The sequence below is a fragment of the Trachemys scripta genome, chromosome 2 (assembly GCF_013100865.1).
Source record: "Trachemys scripta elegans isolate TJP31775 chromosome 2, CAS_Tse_1.0, whole genome shotgun sequence".
Taxonomy (NCBI): domain Eukaryota; kingdom Metazoa; phylum Chordata; order Testudines; family Emydidae; genus Trachemys; species Trachemys scripta.
Genome location: NC_048299.1, coordinates 209,076,217 through 209,090,672, shown reverse-complemented (window position 1 = coordinate 209,090,672; position 14,456 = coordinate 209,076,217).

Genomic DNA, 14,456 nt, shown 5'->3' with positions numbered 1-14,456 from the left:
TTGTGTACTTGGCAATGCATGTTGAAAGAACATCTCTAACTATGCATAGCTAAACCCTTTTCATACTCTGGAGGGACAGGTGTAGGTAACTTGTCACTACTCTCTGGGGTCCAAAAATTGTTATAAATAACAACCCCACATGGGAAATATCCCCAACAAAGGGGAAGATTTGAAGTCCATAAATTAGCAAGTGTCCAAAGGTGGTTATAGTTGTCTCTGAGATTGTATAGGACGGATAGGCTCAGAAGGGTTTTGGATCAGGGACACTGTGTCTAATTCTTGTAAAGTCAGAGTTCCCTTGTGGTAGTAATTTTCTGTTGGAGTTGTCATTCCCTGTATTTCAAACCATTTTCAACCACTAAACAATCCAACTGTTACCCCAACCTTAAGTGCTAGCAGCCAAACCAGTGTCCCCAGACACATAGTTTGCCTGCTAAACATGTTTGGTGGTTACATTACAGTAATGCAGCAATATAAGGAGGTAAGCTAGCATGATTGTAGGTAACTTCCCTTACTGTAGTCTCTAGGTCCATGCTGCAGGTATCCACCAACAATGGCATGGCACAGTCCAAATCAGAGGAGACCACCTTCTGTTCTCAGGGTTCTCAACAATGTGCAAATACCCCTGACTCACTCCAGCCTGCCTACCTTAAGAGAGGCTGGCCTTCCCTGCATCGAGCCACCTGATGCTTGTTAAGAAAGGGTTCAGAATGAATTTGCTGTAGTTCACCAATGTGGGGTTCAGGGGTGAGGGGAACATGTTTTATGTTTCTACTCCCTCAGCATCAGACAACTCATTAAATCAATCACAGACACAACATTTAACAGTTAGCAGGGTGTTACATTACCTATTCATACATAGCATTACATATTAATCAGTGGGACAGTCCATGCATGTCTGTGCTATATTGTCATAATTCAAAACGCCCTGTAGAAAACACACAGCATATATATAGGTCCCACTTCACCACATCAAGCTATAAGTAAAGGTGGAGGGCTGTCAATATAATGGGAGTGAGTTAGGCCTGTAAGAATGCCAAGGCAAACAAAACACCAGCATTTGGTGTAACCAGGAACAAAACACACCAAAAGTCATTTCTAAGTTATTTATGAAGCTCTCTGGCTCCTGAGGTTTTCAGAATGAACGGGTCACATTTCCAGCTATTACATGAAACAATGCCGGAAACCTCATATAACCCTTTAGGTCCTTTTGTTTTACCAGTGCCCTAGACCTGACAAAAGCTGCCCTCTGCTCCACAACTTCCCTTGCAAAATTCTGAAAAATGGTAATTTTAGATGGGGGATTGTTCCAGCGAAGCTTTCTTTTTCTGTTACTATGCCTAGGACAGATTCTTTGGTTATGAACCTGAGAAATTTGATTATCAGGGCTCTGAGGTTAGCCTCAAGGGCAGGCCAAAGACCTGTGAGATCTTTCAATATATAGTAGAATATTAGAGTTATGAACAGCTGAGGAATGGAGGTTGTTCGTAACTCTGAAATGTTCATAACTCTGAACAAAACGTTATGGTTATTCTTTCAAAAGTTTACAACTGAACATTGACTAAATACAGCTTTGATACTTTACTATGCAGAAGAAAAACACTGCTTTCCCTTTATTTTTTTAATAGTTTACATTTAACACAATAGTGTACTGTATTTGTTTTTTTGTTTGTCTCTGCTGCTGCCTGATTGCATACTTCCAGTTCCAAATAAGGTGTGTGGTTGAATTATCAGTTTGTAACTCTGGTGTTCATAACTCTGAGGTACTATTGTAAAGTATAAAGTCTGTAGGCAGACTGAGAATTTCTGTTTAAGTCTGGGGATAAATTCCAGAGGTTTCCCTTGTTCTTCTCCCTAAGGGACTCATAAGATTGTTTCTGTATAATCTGCCTTCCAGCTCAGTCAATTTAGCTTTAATTAATTTTATATCCCTGAGGTGTATCTCAATTTGGGCAGCCCTTCTACTGGTGACTGTAGCTTTAATTGCCGAAGTGTCTGCAGCCACTTTTTGAGTCAGCACATTCTCACTGTCCTCAGTGGTGGACATCTGGGATGGGATTGGGGGGCAGTGTCTCTCTTCTTTGGGATTTGCAGATCAAAGAGGAGCTTGCCATTGCTACTTGAGATGATCTCATAGGTACCAGCACAGATTAAGGTGTACAGTTTTTGGCTTCTGGAAGGGAAAAGGATGGTGTCCAGCTGTAGATGGGGGTGGATGCTGGTAGATAGCCTCAGCACACTCGGGAGTTCACTCTGCCATGTTCCATGACCCCCTTGAAGTGCAACATAGAGATTTTTAAAACTGACTGAACTTTTTGAATCCTTATTAACTTCAAGATGTCTTGTGACAGTGTACCCCATAAGGCTTTATGGGGAGGGGGTGCTTATAAATGTATGTATGACATAACTGGAATATGTTTTGTGCTGCCTGTGCCATGTAACATATCTCCGTAAGGGTTATGGTCTACTATATCTATTCATCCTATTTGTACATATATATCATTTTCTACTCGAGGTTAAGAATATGGGCTGTATGCTTGCCTGATTTCTAAGTAAGCTTTGTGAGGCATTTGGTCAGCTTCTTTAGGAAGGAATTTGCCAGGTTAAGTACCTGATCAGGAGACACTTAGGGAACAATGCATCTTGGAATGCTCCAATCCACATGAGAAGTCTTCCTGGAGACATACAAGATGCCATGTGGACAATGGCGTCGGCCTGCAAAGACTGAGTCATGCAGGGGCATGTGACTTGCCCAGGTGACTCCAAAACTCCATCTTGGAGCTGGGCTTTGCATAGGAGGGAGGAGGGGGGTCTCCACCCACAAGAGAGAGTCTACTTAAACCTATGGGAGACCCCTCCAGGTTGTCTTCAGCTGGCTAAAGAAGGAGCCTCTCCACCCCCCCCAGGATACTTGAAGGAGACTGAAACAAAGGACAGTAACTACAGGGGGTGTGAGTGATTGCTGGACCCAGGCTAAAAGGAGCTTAGCCTGTAAAAGTGATAAAAGTGAGTGTCTGAGACCATCAGGCGTCTCATGAGCCGTGCATAGTGACGGCCCACTCCACAGATCCTCAGCACTCTCTCATTACATGGGTCCCAGGCGCCCAGGGCCCCGACAAGCAGGGCGTCGGTGTGTACCTCATATCCCTTTGACCGCAGGGTGTCAGCCAGGGGGGCATATTTTTCAAGCTTGCGGGCTCGGGCTTCACGGAAGGCTGGGGTCCTGTTCTCGAAGGGGATCGTGATGTCGACCATGATGACCTTTTTCCGGACCTCGTCCGTGATGACGATGTCTGGGCGCAGCAGGCTGTCGGTACCAGGGACGGTGCGATTAACGGCGACTTCCCCCAGGCGTGGGTCGATGGCCTTCACCAGGCGATCCTGGACGGCGTTGTGCCGCAGCTGCCAGGCTCTGGCATGGGGCTTGCAGCTGCACAGGACGTGGGGTAGGGTTTCGGTCACGTACCCGCACTTCCTGCAGCGCTTGTCCCGGTTCCCGTGGCGGACGGCTCCGTTGAGGGGGACGCAGTTCAGCCGGGCTCGGTGTATGAAGCGCCAATCGGCGAACCGGGTGAAGCTGCCCGTGGGGAGGAAGTGGTTGCTAGAGTCCCACTTGCTGGTCACCTCGAAGGCCTTACCCTGGTCAGGTTTTTTCTTCAGGGTGTCTATGTAGAGCGCGTGGACGGCGGCCTTCAAGGATCTCTCGAGCATGCCTCTGGCTCCGGGGGTGATGACAGTGTTGTCCTCCGACTCGGTCCGCGGTATCAGTATTCCCAGTTCCCGGCGTTCCTCGTTCCACACCCAGCGACAGCCCAGGCGTTTACCCAGTCGGCGAGTGGCATTGCGGGCGCGGGACCACAGCGAGGCGATATCACCTCCGTCGCGGGCGAACTCACCGTCTAAGGAGCCGCTCAGGAAGGTGGCCACGTCACGGTCAGAGGGAGGTCTTCCGATACGCTTCTCCACAACGGTGCGCAGGGCAGTCGTCGCGATGGACCTCACCTTGGCGTCGGGGCACGTCAGGAGCCGGAAGGCGTGTGTGACGACAGCGATGTCACATAGGTCTCCCATGCGGGGGACGTTGGCACCACCGTGCCTGTGTGCGATGTAGATGAGCTCATTGCTGGCTCTCTGGGGCAGGGATAGCCAGCTCTTGACCAGCTGCCGGATGGAGTTGTCTGCCCTGTTGAGAGGCACCTTAGCCACAGCGGATCCCCTCAGGACGAAGGCGATGCGGGGGATCAGGAAGGTATTGAGGGCGTTGATTTTCTGCCATGGGGCCAGCAGGGATGCGTCGATTTTAGTGGCATCCAGTAGAATCTCCCGGATGGTGTCCTCGGGGGTCTGCTGGACGCGGAAACCCGTCGGAGTCCCGAGGTGCTGGTATGCCTGCCCCTCCGCCAGGGGGATGACGGGCTCCCCCTGGATAAGAAATTCCGTCTCCAGGACCGAGTCCCGTACGCTCCCATCGATGTGGAGGGATGCGCACTTCTTGGAGTTGAAGCGGAGTCCTGCCCAGTCCGCGACTCTCCCGATGGTGTTGAGCATGCTCTGGAGCCTCACGTGGTTGTCTGCAATCAGGACTAGGTCGTCTGCATAGGCCAGGACGTTCACCCTCTCGCCGTGTAGGTCGAAACCATCGGCGCCGTTGGAGATCGCCCGCAGGAGTGGCTCCATGGCGAGGTTGAAGATGATCGGGCTGAGGGGGCAGCCCTGCTTCACACCGCTGTGGATCGGTATCTCGGCGGTTTCCCCTTCCACCGAGCGGATGGTGGTGCTGCAGCCCTCATACAGCTCCCGGACGAGGCGAAGGAAGGTCTCCGGCATCCCGAACTCCTGGAGTGTGTCGAAGATGTGGTGGTGGGGGATGGACCCGAAGGCGTTGGCCAGGTCGAGCCACGCTATGGCACACTGCTTCCGCGCCCGTCTGGTTGTCTGAATGACGGTTTGGAGCAGGAAGTTGTGCTCGTAGCACCCCTCTGACGGCATGAAGCCCTTCTGGGCAGGGCTGATGGCCCCCCCGGCCGTCGCCCACTCTGTGATTCTGGCTGCAAGGCAGCTGGCGTAAAGTTTAGACATCGTGGAGCAAAGGGAGATGGGTCTCCAGTTGCTGGGGTCGTCACGCTCTCCTTTCTTGTGAATAAGGACGGTCATGGCCTTCTTCCAGGAGGTGGGGGTTTGGCTGAAATGCTTGCAGAGGTTGAATATACTGGAGAGCACAAGGCAGCCAGGGTCACGTCTTTTCAGGAGGCCGTAGGGGATACCGTCTTTTCCAGGCGCTGTGTTCTTAGTTCTGGAGAGCCTGGCCATCACCTCTTTGGGGGTGAAGTCGGCCTCCAGGCCCTCGGAGTCTGAGATGCGGGGCAGGGGGTGGAGGCACTCCGGGCGCGGCACGTCGTTCCTGGGCACGCCGCCGAACACCCCGCGGAAGTAACTGTGGAGGCGTTCGGGCGGGATCGTGCAGTAGGACGGGGGCCCGTCGAGGACCTCTCTCACGGCCTTGAGGCGGTTAGTCCGATACAGCTTCTGGATCCTCGATGCCGCTGCCGGGTCGTAGAACTGGTGAGGAAATTATCTGTATTCAGTTTGATTAGGCATAGATCTGCGCATTTTATTTTATTTTGCTTGGTGACTTACTTTGTTCTGTCTGTTACTACTTTGAACCACTTAAATCCTACTGTCTGTATTTAATAAAATCACTTTTTATTTAGTAATTTACTCAGAGTATGTATTAATACCTGGGGGAGCAAACAACTGTGCATATCTCTCTATCAGTGTTATAGAGGGCGAACAATTTATGAGTTTGCCCTGCATAAGCTTTATGCAGGGTAAAACGGATTTATCTGGGTTTAGACCCCATTGGGAGTTGGGCATCTGAGTGCTAGAGACAAGCACACTACTGTGAGCTGTTTTCGGGTAAACTTGCAGCTTTGGGACAAGTGATTCAGACCCTGGGTCTGTGTCTGGGGCCAGACGGGAGTGTCTGGCTCAGCAAGACAGGGTGCTGGAGTCCTGAGCTGGCAGGGAAAACAGAAGCAGGGGTAGTCTTTGCACATCTGGTGGCAGCTCCCAAGGGGGTTTCTGTGATCCAACCCGTCACATGTCTATTTGCCCAGAACTAGATAAACCAATTTTAGTCAGTATGTAGGTGTCACCTTCTAAAAAAATCAAATGTACATCCTGTGAAAATTGAGCAATAACAATAGATTCTTCTTCGAGAGATGTCCCCGTGGGTGCTCCACTCCAGGTGTTGGTAAGTCCCTGCGCCTTTGCTCGGAGATTTTTGCAGCAGTACTTGTATCGGCCACGCATGCGCAGAGGCTGCCCCTCACTTTGAGTCTAGGTTAATAGTACACATGCGTGGTGGTCTTCTCAGTTCCTTCTTTACCGTCCCTGGCCTGAGATGGAGCTCAGCAGACTCGTTAGGAAATTCCCCTTTCTCGTTACAATTACCCTTCTAGTAGTTAGTTTGTTGTCAGTTCGTTGTTAGTGTAGTTAGTTACCCTTTTTATCTGTTACCATAAAAAAAGAAAAAAAAATTTCCTGTCAGCTGCAGCCACTTCGGATATGCCTGGCTCCGCAGGCTTCAAGCGCTGTTCTTCATGTAAGGAGGCTATCCCGCTGTCTGATGGCCACTCACAGTGCATAAAATGTTTGGGGGAAGCCCACATTCCCCAAAAATGTGCCCACTGGAGCAAACTTAGTTCCAGAGCACGGAAGGACAGGGAGCTTAGACTTAAAATGCTCCTCCTTCAAATGTCTCTGGGGTCAGTTTCAGACCCAGGCACTGACTCCAGCTCCGCTGCCCGCCACAGCCCCACTGCCTCAAAAAAACTACAAAAATCTACAAAAAAAGGACAGCTTTCTTCACCAAAGAAGGTTATGAGGCACAAGATTTCTTCAGGCAGACCAACAGTCTCCCTGCCTGTGTTCCCCCACCTCAGCAACTTTGATGACCAGGGCTCCTCCGGCACCACGCAAAAACCACCCAAGGCTGCGGCGGCGGCGCAAGGCTCTGGTGCCGAGGCTTCAGGCTTTCAGCTGCCTGCCTCTCCTATGGCACTGCTCGGCACCGCGACGGACGCGGTGCCGACATTTCACAACGTGCCTGACCCCCTACAGGCTAATGTTACCAACCACGGCACCGGCAACCGCGGAGCAAATTGACAGGGAGATAAGAAGCAAACCCCCTGCTCAGAAGCATGTTCTCTCACGGCAACTTCCTCCTGAACAGTTTTCACCTCACGCAGGAGCTTCACCACTTCAATTTACTCAGGCAAGAGATCTACTGGTGTCACCTATTCTGCAGTCTCCCCTGATGTATGACTGTTTTTCTCCAATGCCTGAGTCAGGATCTGAACAGCCTTCCTCCAATGAGGAGGAAACTGGTCCACAGGAAGTTTTTTCTCCGTATCAAGACTCCCACTCTCAGATCCCAGTCAACAGAGGTTATGGGAAAACTACCTCATCCTATTCTCAGGACCCTACCCCCTGGGGGCTGAACCCCGGATGGCACCACCTATGCCCTACCCACCGCCATGGCAATATTGGGCACCATGGGCATTGTGCCCTCAAGAACACATGCGCTTCGGCATGTCGACCAGGCGCAACACCGGTCTAGCACCACCACCTGACGAATCTGCCAGTGACACAAGACACCAGACAGCACCGTCACACTTGCAGGATCAACCGAGTCCTGATCCTATTCCAGCAGAGCCGGAAGTAATGCCTGAAGAAGCCTTACTTCTCCTTCCTCCAACACCGTTAGATGACTACACAAAATTCCAAGACCTCTTTAAAAGAGTTGCCAATGACTTGAGAATTGACTTGGAGGAAGTCACTGAACAACAGCATGAGTTAATGGACATCCTACAGCCCTCTTCTTCCTCTAGGGTTGCATTACCAATCTACGTAGCCCTTTTAGAACCCGCTAAGTCCATCTGGCAGACTCCAGCTACAAGCCTATCTACCTGTAAACAAGCGGACTGGAAGTACTTCATCCCTTCAAAGGGCTCTGAATTCCTTTTTACCCATCCGGCTGCAAACTCATTAGTAGTAGATGCAGCGAACCAAAGGGCCAAACAACAGTGTTCCCGCTCCACCCCAGCCAACAAGGACAGTAAACACTTGGACTTCTTTGGTCGTAAGTATATGCATCCTCGACATTACAATTTTGTATAGCTAATTATACTGCAGTCCTTGCAAAATATGACCACAGAAACTATAATAAATTCATGGACTTTATTGATGACATCCCTGAACAGAAGAAACAACAATTCACAGCTCTGGTTTCCGAGGGACAAATCATATCACGTACCGCTCATCAAGCAGCCCTTGATGTAGCCAACACTGCAGCAAGATCGACCGCCACAGCACTGGTCATGCGACGGGGTTCATGGCTCTCCTCCTCTTTCTTTCCTCGAGAGGTTCAGAGCACCATTGAAGATCTTCACTTTGACGGTGAAAAACTGTTTGCCTCCACCACGAACGACGTGCTTCATTCAATGAAGGACTCAAGGGCAACCCTCCGGTCCTTAGGTCTCCAGACACCTACGACCAGAAGATGGCAATATAGATACCAACCTTACCAATGTCCACACTACCCCACATATACACAACACTCCCATAGACCACAGGAGCAACAACAACAACAACAACGCCAGAGACCAAGATTCCAGAGTCATCGTCCCAATTCTGCCAGGGCGCCTCAACCCCCTCCAACTAATAGGCAGATTTGAAGCCTTGGTCGAGGGTTTAGAAAACAGCGTTCCCACTTCAGCCAACACCCTATCTTTGGACACCGCTTACAACCGTTCTCCCACCAATGGCAGAACATTACCTCCGACAAGTGGGTCATAGAGGTAGTTACAATTGGATACGCCATCCCCTTCCTCTCCTTGCCTCCCACCCACCCACCCTCCCCATCCCTCTTCAGGGACCCCCTCATGAGCAACTACTCCTCCAAGAAGTGCAACATCTCCTTCAACTGGGAGCAGTAGAAATTGTGCCAGAACGACACAAAGGGAAGGGTTTTTAACTCCCATTATTTCTTAACAGAAAAGAGAACTGGGGGATGACGACCAATCCTCGACCTCAGGCGGCTCAACAAATTTGTCAAAAAGCAAAAGTTCAAGATGGTTATTCTCACCACCATAATCCCAGTGCTGGAGCAGAGTGATTGGTTTTCAGCCCTCGACCTACAGGACGCCTATTTTCATGTGACTATACACCCGGCCCACAGACGATTCCTACGTTTTACTCTTGGCTCAACACATTTTTAATACAGGGTTCTCCCCTTCGGACTGGCCACAGCCCCCCGTTTTTTTTCCCCAAGATCCTAGCCATAGTTACTGCCTACCTCAGAAAACAAGGGGTCGTAATATTTCCTTACCTAGACAATTGCCTCCTCAAAGCTTCAACGTTCGACGAAGCTCTCCGATCCATACGGCTTACCGTCAATTGTTTCCTATCTCTAGGCCTGCAAATAAACAAAAACAAATCCACATTATAACCCACCCAACATCTGGAGTTCATAGGGGCATACCTCGACTCCCGGATGGGATTGGCATCTCTCCCACCCGACCGCTTCAACTCCATAAGCCGACTGGCCACAAAAATTTGCAACAGTCCCCTGATAACGGTCCGAGATTGTCTACAAATACTAAGTCACATGGCCTCGTGCACTTTTGTCGTCCAAAATGCACGCCTCTACATTGGGTGCTTCCAAGCGTGGTTGGCCACGGTTTACAGACCGAATGTGCACTCTCTAAACAAGACTCTCTCCATACCTGTCCGAGTCAAAGATTCTCTACAGTGGTGGACAGTTCACTCCAACCTCTGCTCTGGAGTCCCCTTTCTTCAGCAGACTCCATCCCTCATACTAACTACCGATGCATTTCTGACAGGCTAGGGTGCACACATGTCTCACCACACAGTCCAAGGGCTATGATCTTCAACCGAGACCTCTCTGCACATAAGTGTCCTAGAACTTCGAGCCATTCGCAATGCATGCCGTCACTTTCTGCCACTAATCAAGAATCACTATGTATGCATAATGACAGACAACATTGCATGTATGTTCTATGTAAACAGACAGGGAGGAGCTTGATCCCACTCGCTTTGCACAGAGGCTATGAAGCTCTGGAATTGGTGCATTGCGAACAACATCCGGGTATCGGCTGCCTATCTTCCCGGAGTAACAAACACCACAGCGGACGAACTAAGCAGATGCTTCCCCTGGGACCACGAATGGGAGATAGACAAGAAAACCATTCACAACGTATTCCGCATTTGGGGTTACCCAACCATAGATCTTTTTGCAACTACAAAAAACAAGAAATGTCCCAATTTTTGCTCCTGGGCAAACATTCCCTGGGAGACGCATTCATGATCCCATGGCACCGAACCTTACTCTATCCGTTTCCCCCGATACCGGTTCTCAACAGGGTCCTGATAAAAATACGAACTGACCATGCCAGGGTGTTCCTAATTGCCCCATCGTGGCCCAGACAACCTTGGTTTCCGTTCCTCACCAGAATGTCGATTCGACCACCAATCTCCTTGCCTCTTATCCCGAACCTCCTATCACAACAACACGGCCGCTTTCTCCACCCCAACCTGCCCATGCTTCACCTCAAAGCTTGGTTCCTACATGGTTCTCCCAAAGCAAACTAGATTGCTCTGAACAAGTTCAAAGAGTGCTCCTCCATAGCAGAACACAATCTACTCGCACCACCTATCTATGAAAGTGGAAACAATTCACACATTGGGGTTCAGCGAAACAACTTTGCCCCACATCGATATCTCTTTTGCTCATACTTGACTACCTATTGGACCTTAAGCAATCTGGCCTTTCTTTCAGCTCCATCAGAGTCCATTTAGCTGCTATTACAACTTTTCATGTCAAAATTGATGATACTTCTGTGTTTGCTCATCCTATCACCAAGCATTTCCTCAAGGGACTCCAAACGCTATACCCAGACTTTAAACTACCTACCACCCCGTGGGACCTTCATTTAGTACTATCTTGCTTAACTCAACAACCATTTGAACCCCTAGCCACGTGCTCCCTTTTACACCTTTCGATGAAAACAGCATTTTTAGTGGCAATTACCTCTGCCAGACGGGCAGGAGAAATAGCAGCTCTTATGGCAGACCCACCATATACACTATTTTATAGACAAGGTTACCCTCAGATTACACCCCAAATTTCTTCCGAAGGTGCATTCGTCATTCCACATTAATGAGCCGATACACCTACCAACCTTTTTTCTGAAACCGCATGCGAACTCGTTCAAAGCCTCAATGCATACATTAGATGTACGCAGGGCCTTGTCATTCTATCTGGATAGAACCAAACCTTTTAGAAATTCTTCTAGACTTTTTGTCTCCATCGCAGATCACTCCAAAGGTACGCCTATTTCTACCCAGAGACTTTCAAACTGGATTTCTCAGTGCATCCGGTCGTGCTATCAGATGAAGAAGGTTACACCTCCAGATGGCATCAGAATGTACTCCACTAGATCCCTGGCTACTTCTGTAGCATTCTTGCACAAAGTTCCCCTGGCTGATATCTGTAAAGCAGCCACCTTGTCTTCTGAACACACATTTGTTAAACACTATGCCCTTACTCAAGGCCCTCTCTCTGATATACATTTGGGCAGGGCTGTACTATCTACGGCATTCCTATCAGATCCGAAGTCCCTACCTCCTTGAGACACACGGTTTTTAAGTCACCTGGAGTGGAGCACCCACAGGGACATCTCTCGAAGAAGAAGAGGAGGTTACTCACCCTGTGCAGTAATTGATGTTCTTCGAGATGAGTGTCCCTGTGGGTGCTCCACTACTCACCCTCCTCCCCTCTACTTTGGAGTTGGGGTAGCCTCCGTTGTAGAGAAGGAACTGAGGAGACTGGCCACGCATGCATATTATTTACCTAGACTCACAGCGGGGGGCAGCCTCTGCGCATGCGTGGCCGGTACGAGTACTGCTGCAAAAATCTCCGAGCAAAGGCGCAGGGACGCACCAACACCTGGAGTGGAGCACCCATAGGGACACTCATCTCGAAGAACGTCAGTTACTGCACAGGGTGAGTAACCTCCTCTTAAGATTTCAGGAGGTAGAAGATAGGCAAATCCACCAGTGCGAGAGAAAATGGAATTTGGAAATGTCTGACATTAAAAATTTGTTTGAAGCAGACCTATGTAAATAAAGAGGATCTGAATACAGTTTTCTGCTTTGTGTTTGCTCAAAATCTTTAGAGAAATTAGCAATAACTATCCCCAGGTGAGGCAGAACAACACATTTCTCCCAGTACAGTGAAACATGACTTGCATGAGGTTTGAGGGAGGCAAGCTTTAAACCATATTCTGAGGCATCTCTACACTGGAATTCAAAGCATGCTAGCCAGCGCCATGTTTAAAAACCGTTCTTGCTAGAAAGGTGCTTCAGGTCCCAGTGAACAGAATGTCTAACCACGGTCTTGTAAATTATTTTATAACATGTTATATTTTATAGGCTACATTCACTGAGTTTGTTACACCAGTGGCAAGTTCAAACCATTCTTTTGCTTTCCAAGTTAGAATAATGCTTTTAGCTAATATAATATCACTTTCCATTTGAACAGTTCTTTTCACACAAGGATTTCCAAGCACTTTTCAAACATTAATTTATTAAGGGGACACAAATGAAAAATCACACTTGTGTCTGAATATTTTTTAATACTTACTATTGTTACAAGTAACACCTGAGAGTACCATAATTAAGAACAAAGAAAGAAGGTTTTCTACCATCAGAGCTCTGAAGAAACTGGGTCAGATCAAACAACTGAGGCACAGGCCCAAACCGCACTGTCCGATGGGAAGCAAACAATCTAACCTAGGTTTGTCTGTAGCACAATAGGTCTCACAACTGCTGCCTTTAGGATTGTGCAGGTTGTACTTCTTTCTGCAGCTGACCCATCTTGCTGTTCAGAGCAAGTGGAGGGGATAAATCTATTGATGGTCCTTCCTCCTCCCCACCCATTTGAGGTTGCTTGTTGTCCAGGGGGCACTAGCAGAGATTGCAAATCTGGCCCCTTTGTTCCATGACCCCCTTGAAGTGCTACAAGGAAGGAGAAGGCTTCTTGCCATCTCAGCTCTTTTGTGCACTAGCAGAAGGATCAGCCACAGTCTGGGTCAATATCATAACTAGATTGTATCACTCCTGGAGTGAGATCTTATAAGTGGATTTTTATAAGCGTACTATAAATCACTGAAAAATACTGCTGATACAGTCTTAAATATGCTAACATTAGCAGATGCTGCTGTAATGCAATCCACACAACCTAATTAATAAAATCAGAGTTCTGACAACAAAGTGAACACAGTAAACTCATCACAATACAATATAATGGCTTAGAGTTAGGTTCTCCATTGATTTATTTGTTTTATTTATGGATTTAAAACAGTTCTCGTTGCCTAGCAATCTGTACATCCTATACTCCTAAAGAATCACAATGTTACATAAAATATGGATTCTCCAAAATAAAGACTTCATAACAAATCTCTTCTGAAAAGAAGTCTAATGGTTGATTTAAAAACATCGTTGAACAGATACATTTCATGCCATGATAACCAAACATATGTTTAATATTCCCATACGTAATAATCATAATTCGAAATTCCTGATCTAATCATCTTTATGCCCTAAATATGCAAACATTGTCACAAATGAAAACTGATCTATAGCTTAATTGGATATCTTTCCTAATGTGATATAAATTCTACAGGCAAAATCTCCAACACTGAATTAAATGATGGAGAGATTTAATGCAAACTCCTATAAATCCAAATTGCTGTGATAAGAGGAGTGAAACTGCCGAATATTTGTCTACCTGTGTTTGTACTGCATGTAGCACAAGGGGGTGCTGGTCCATGACTAAGGCTCTTAGTCGCGACAGTAATACAAATAATAATAATAAATAATACTTAGTTTAAACACAAAAGTATATTCAAAGGGATCTGTTCTCTTCCCTCCATGCACAGGGAAATAACACATGGAAATCTCATATGTGAAGAGAAGAGAGCCCGGAGAGTTGTTTTGCTTAAAATACACACAATTTATGTTAAAGGAAATTACATATTGTATATACTTTACTTTGTGTCATTCTGTGTTCTTTTTGCTGCTTAAGAGGTTTTACTAACAAAAATTCTGGGAACTCACTGCAGGATAGCACTCTGAACAATTTTTAAAGCTCAAATACTTTGTAAAATTAGTAGCATTATCTTTCCAGATGTGGAATTTGCTTTTAAAATTATGCAAACCCACTTGAACATTTTACTGTTAGCTGGTGTAAAAAAGGACAAAGTGCCCTTTAAGACTTCAGTGTTCTACAGGAGAATAATATTAAGTTTGGAGGGTCTTTGTAGCCAGTGTCTTTTTTGTAGTTTATAGTTTAACGTTTTATAAAATACCAT